The 6422-nt window shown below is 43.0% G+C and overlaps 1 protein-coding gene across 1 annotated transcript in view; it reads right to left on the bottom strand.

The window, feature by feature from the left end:
- The window catches only part of TMEM177 (transmembrane protein 177), a 37791-nt gene extending 34809 nt beyond the window's left edge, over positions 1–2982 (bottom strand). Inside the window, exon 1 of the mRNA XM_032114886.1 lies at positions 2935–2982. The gene's annotated coding sequence lies outside the window, so the exon portion shown is untranslated. The remainder of the gene's footprint in view (positions 1–2934) is intronic.
- Positions 2983–6422: the final 3440 nt, after the last annotated feature.

Genomic DNA, 6422 nt, shown 5'->3' with positions numbered 1-6422 from the left:
CTGTTCATAACACAAAATCAGGAATTAAAGTGTGCATAGATAGATTTGTCCTCTCTCTAGCACTAAAAAAAACCCCAACAGCCAAAGCAAAAAACATGAGAAGAAGCAGAGCACAATAACCAAAGAAACATTATTTTACATTAACAAAACACAAAAAATCTTTACAGAGGAAGAGCTATGCAATAATTTTTGGGCCTTGCAACACAGGATGATTGATATGAAGAATTAACTTTTCCCTTTCCTCCAGTAAATCAATTTACCACAAAAAAGACAATACTAAAGCCACCACACTTCCTCCTCCCCCAGCAATCAATACACACCCTGTATTTACCGAACAGACTTGTCTAGTCCTTGCTAGCACAATTCTACTCTTGCTTTCCACTATAAAGTCTATAGATACTGAGGTCAGAAAGAGCCAATAATTAGATCAGTCTATGCCAACCTCCTCTACAGTACAGCTGCAAAAATTTTAATCAGTAACCTGAATATAAATTCAGTAACTTGAGTTTGACTACAACTTTCAAAACAAGATCACATTTTGATTTGAAAAATTTCAGGAGGCAGAACTTTCCTTTAGGAGTTTGTTCTACTTGATAGACAAGCTCGCTATTAAAAAAAAACCCCCAAACAACAAAAATACCAACCAACGAAAAACCAAAAAAACCCCAGTATGTGTTTTTTCTAGGTTGTTTTTCTTTCTTTCTTTCTTTCAGATTCAAATTCCAGGCAGTGGTTCTAGCTTACTCAGCAAAAAGCTATTTTCAGAAAGCAGAATGCTTTCAGTAGCTACTTTTAAAAATTTGTCTCTGGAATAATTTCTGACAAATACAATGTTCAATTTGGAGCAGAAACTGGAACAGAAATTGTTTCAGGGCCCATAACTATGTTGTGACTCTTTAAATAAGCAAATAAACTTTAAAACTTTCAAACCTGCCAACTCCTTTAGTTCAAGAGTCCTGCTTCACCTGGGAAGCGTTAGTTCCTATGATCCAAGCTGTATTATGTGCTATTCCCAGGAAAGCTCCAATCTCTTCGTAAAAAAAATTCCATTGGCTACAGAATTCCTCCCTAAAATGATGCTACTATGAAGATATTAAAGTGAATTAGGCACCTAAACCCAACAGAAATCAGTGAAAATGGGATGCCCCTCTTTCCATTTGCAGCGTCTCTTCTCTCAGGGCTTTAACACGTGAGCTTCACAGAATCTTGCTGCAGCTGTTAAAGACATGAATGTTTCCAGCTGTCCTCACGGGAAGCCGAGGTGGCAGAAGGAAACTGTGCTTTCATACAACAACCAAAGTCTTAGTGTGGAGTACCATCAAAGGTGCGTCTCAGCTATGCTGCTGGGCTTTGTATGGCAGCAGCTGAAGCAGGGACATGTGCTCTCTCCTTCCACATGTGCTGAACAAGAACTTCTCACAGAGGGGTAGACTGGACAACTGGGGTCTGTGTCATCAAACAACACTACATGACAGGCCAGCATACACTAGCCATGAGCAACAGCAAATGAGTATTAACCGCAGGAAAACTAAAAGGGATTAATTTAAAGGTGGTGTTTTAATGATATGTTATTACTACTCTTTCCTATGAAGATCTTTCAGACTATAAATTCACCAGGGGAAGAATAATCTTGTTTAATGTTTATGCTGCACTGAACACACACTGAATACTTCATGAAAACAACGATGTATGTAAGCATACAGTAATTTAATATGTATTTCTTAGTGTAATAAATGCTTACATTCTGCTGAAGACAGAGGTGGTGAGTTGTTTGACAATATTATTTAAGAAAAACATGCTAAAGAGCCAAGAGCTTGGATGAAACCCAGTTTCAGGAGAAAATCTCCTTGATAATAAGAGCTAAAAACCAGAAAATGGTAATACTAAACTCAGATGACCACTTTGAAGTTTATGACCTCTGAGCAAATCTGGTAGTCTAGATGTGACTGAAAAGGTCACGTCACTTACAGTGAGGGGGGCAGCACTTCTAAGGGGATGATTGTAGGGAGCCTATCACTTGATCCTTATGTGAAGCTGAGGCAGCAGCTTAACAGGTTTCTCCTGTTAGAGAATGCCCCCTCATTGGAGCTGGCTAACATCTTTTTAAGATTAGAAATGCTGCAAGGAGAAAAGTCCCTCTACAGCTTACATCCACACCCGTGTGGGGAAGGGCAGACCACAGTGACAACTCTCTTTTATTCCATTACCAAATGAAAACTCCATTCTCCTTTCTTGCATGATCAAATGTGATCTTGCACATCTAATGCAAGAGTAAGCAGGAAATGCCATAGAGTATTTGTTTTCTCATAATAGTCAATACCCATTAAATAAAAGGAAAACTGCCCCACAATACATTTTAGCATTTATGTTTTCAAATCTTCCCCAAGGGTCAGTGCAGATGCTCGGCTCCTGCAGATATCCCACGGCAGCCCTGACTGCGTACGTTATCTTTACTTTTATTCATACGCTTTGTACAATTTATGTGTGAGGAAAGCAACCGGAAACTATAAGACAAATTATATGGTCCACATCCTGCAAATTTAATCGTTTAGCTCCCATGAAGCCATCATATTTACACGGCGGCCTCCCCCAAATGCAGAAGTACTTCCTATCTCCGTGGTGTCACGGGCATCAATTCTCACTGAACTCTGAGAACTGTAACAGCTGAAGTTCAGATAAGGGATATCACGCAAGTTTGGCCATAACACGTGTGCGTTACTGAATTTATTGCTTTATAATCACAAGTAGTCGAGGGGAAAGCCTAGCTTAAACCACGATCAATCAGGAAACGGCGCGCGGGCCGGAGCCGCCGCCAGGGCTCAGGCTATCACAAAAATAAAACTATAGAAGGGGACGGTGGCAGAAATGGACAACCCCGGGGCCCCGCTGAGGGAACCACCCGGGCCCCCCGCTCCGCGCCCGCCCAGCACCTACCGCGCGTCCCGGGCCGAGGCGGGGCTGCGGGCGGAAGGGGCGGCCCCGGGGCGGGCAGAGGCGCCATGAGGGGCGGGGCCGCTTCCCCTCAGCGCGGCCCGGCCGCGGCCGCACTGTCACAATTTGGGCTGCGGCCGCGGGTAGTCGTGCTCCAGGAAGGTTCCGAAGGGAAGGTCCGGACCGCTGCCCGTGCAGGCGAAGAGCAAGAGACACCCACCCCTCCCGCAAAGGGCAGGCCGCAGCCTGAGGCGGGGACTGCCGCTCTCTCTCCCCGCGTCATAAATTAATTCTGTACGCTTGTATTCTGTGCTGTAACTCCCAGTGTTCTTCCTGCAGAATGCTTTACATCTGTATTATTAACACGGCCCTCTCCACTGCAGGGCAGGAATGCTTGCCGGGAAAGCAGCAAGTGGCATAGCTAGCATCCGTCATGCAGGATTTGTTTTCTCTGTCATTCCTAATGGGAAAATAACACATGCAGGGATTTTTTTATTTGCTTTACAATTACTGTTTGCTCAAAGCAGATGTCCAGTGCAGTTTCTCAGTAAGGCCGAGTGGATTTGTTCCACAAACTGGTCTCTCAGAAAGCCCTGGAAAGATGTGAAATGCAGAGGAGGTGGGTGGCAGAGCAGCAGCCTTTGGAAGCATCTTGAGGGCAGAGCTCCGGGAAGTCCAGCCTTGCCCCTGGGATGTGCAGTCCTTGCAAAACAAGAACTCAGAATAGCTTTTGGCCAGGTTAGAATTTTATTTAGGTAGGGGACAGTAGAACTTTGGATTTGTCTCATTTTTAGGAAAAGTTTGCACTGGTGCCGGGTGATTGTTTAAAGTGTCCCTTCACACCAGGCAGTCATAAGGTAATAATTTTTCACTATCCAAATGGAAATTATGCTGGGTAGTGGGTTGAGAGACAACAGAATAGAAATAAAAGCATGCTGCTGTAATTTTCTACTTATGATTAATTTTTGACAGAGCCTGCTTTCTTTGTAGCAGCCCCTGAGTGAGGCATTTCTTACCAGCAAGGGTTTAGTCCCCAGACATTTTAGCATGACATTTGAGTTCACGTGAAAAGATTAAGCTCATAAACTGAGTACTTAGGAGTTCTCATTCAAATTCATGGGGATTTTTAGGACTTTGAGGAAAGTATCCTAATGAAGATATTTATCATTTTCCTACTAGATGATCTGATTTGTAGAAATGCTAGAGCTAAACACGCCTGGCTAGGCATAGCCTGTTCTGAACAGAAGCTGGTAATGACGACCTTGGTTTTAACTTCCAATAAACAGGTTGCTAATTGCTAAGAAAACACACTGCTTCATGACAGGGCACAGTTCTACCCTTAAGTTACGGTTTTATGCAGTATGGCAAGGCAGATGAATAGTTTGCTGCCACCCAAAGGGAGAAGTCAGAGGAAAGATCCCCCCTTTTTCACCTGTCTCCCTTTGAGACACTTAATTTTTGCCAGCCCTGTCATCTATCAGACTTCTCATGCGTTTATCTCACTATTAGCAGAAAACATAGTAACTGACAAAAGGGCATCATCTGCTAGGGAACTGAATGGGAGCGTTGAAAACTCTGAGAAGTGCCAAGGCTTTAACAAGGTATGAGGCAGCCAGGAAAAAAAAAAAAAAATAACCCAAAAAACCAAGAGCTTCACCTCCCTCTTTATGTCGGCAGAGAGCTGTTACAGTCTTCAGTCTGCAGCCTCAGCATGGAGCTTCATCATCTGCCAAAACTTACAATTTGTATGTTGGCATTGATATTCATACTTCATGCCGACGTACAAAGAAAAAGCGTGTGTAGGTGATGATGGACAACAGACTCCTCACTAACTGAAACATACAGTGTGATGAGGGATTTTAAAAGTCACTAAGACTTACTTAACTTCCTGGTGAATAGGAGAGAGGGTTGGGTGGGTTTGTGAAGTCTGGCTGTCTGAGAGGTGCTCCTGCCTTCTGCACCGGCTGGAAAGATCTAGAAAACAAGGGTTTCTTATACTAAAACTCAAAAATCTGCTGTTGCGTTTTTACTATGGTTTCTCTTAAGATATTTATAATAAATACAGTTGGGAAAAAACAGACACCCCAGCTTTACTAATCACCACACTGGGACGGTTCTGTTTTGAAGAAGTGGCTGTTACACCAAGCAAGGTGAAAGAAGACTGAAGTGCACCTTATTCTGATGCACATACACGTCGTTGTAGTCAGGGATCCAGGAACATGGACCACTTTTAAATTAGCCTGCTAGGTGGTGCTGTAGGACACGCTCTGCCTTACTCATTCGGGGATATGTTCAAGTTCTCTCGCATATTTTGCCATAAAACAGAGGTGCCTACACTCATCTGCCTCTTTAACTTACAATCTGTATGTACGAAGCCGTGTTGCTACATTAGGAAAAAGGTTGACATTTAAATACAGAATTGAAAATCATTGATTTTGCTTAATGATTTATGTGGTCTAGCAGTCTGTTTTGCTCATGTGACTTCCAAAGTGGAAATGTGAATGTGGTTAGTCAGTGAGTGTCCACCAGTCTAAGATATATACATGTCTCTCCTCGGCATCTTCTTCCTCTATGGAGTCTATTTATCTGATTTATCTGCCCTTTTATGCAAGTTTTTTCCATAATCCATCCTCTAGATGTGAGCTTTAATGGAAGGTAGTAAGAACCTTATAATTTTGGCACAAATTTATGCAACACTGCATGTCCCAGGTGTCAGATTGAAGAGGCATTGCAGGAGTCTGGGATTAGGAAAATACACTGTGTGAGTGTATGTCTATAGAGTTGCATTGATAGCAGGAAAAGAGAGAGTTCAAAGTCTGCAGGACACAGATCATCCACCAGTTACCCATGGAAGCAATTATGAAAACCAGGGAACTGGAGTGTGGACAATAGGGGTTTTTACAAGACATGAGGACAGAGAAATCTGATGAAGAAGAGAGGAAATTTTAGAGGGCAAAAAGATCCTGGACTGAGATGTGTTGGCTGATCTGGGGAAGATTGTATTGTGAAGGAAGGGTATGACTTGTGAGCCTGATGTCCAGTGCAGCTCACTGGCCCACTTTTCAATATTGCTGAGTGTAGTGCTTCTGTAATGAACATGCAGAAGCAGTGCAATGCTCTGAAGCAAAACATGTGCCTAGAAAGTACTAGCTGTACTAAGGTGACTTACACTGGCCTGTGCTGGAACTACTTCCAACTCAGAAGAAGGCAGCAGAAAATGCATTGAAAACTGCTGTATTAAGTGACTTTTAACATTCTTGACAGGTGCCAAAAGGTTGAGCCTGTTCATACTTAAATGGTCATCTTACTGCACTGAAGGGGAAAAAGAGCTTGTGGTAAAATGGGCTTTTCCAGCCTGTCATTTTGAGTAAGTTACCCATCTCCAAATTGCAGCAAATGGCACAGTGACAGTGGGATTGAAGTGTACACAGCATTGAGCAAAAGCATGAAGGTTCAGCTATTCAGATCCCAGCAATCTCTGTTGCCGGAAA

This window comes from Corvus moneduloides, chromosome 7 (genome assembly GCF_009650955.1).
Source record: "Corvus moneduloides isolate bCorMon1 chromosome 7, bCorMon1.pri, whole genome shotgun sequence".
In the NCBI taxonomy this organism is placed as follows: domain Eukaryota; kingdom Metazoa; phylum Chordata; class Aves; order Passeriformes; family Corvidae; genus Corvus; species Corvus moneduloides.
Note: the sequence above shows the minus strand (reverse complement) of the source record. Positions and strands in the feature narration are given on the sequence as shown.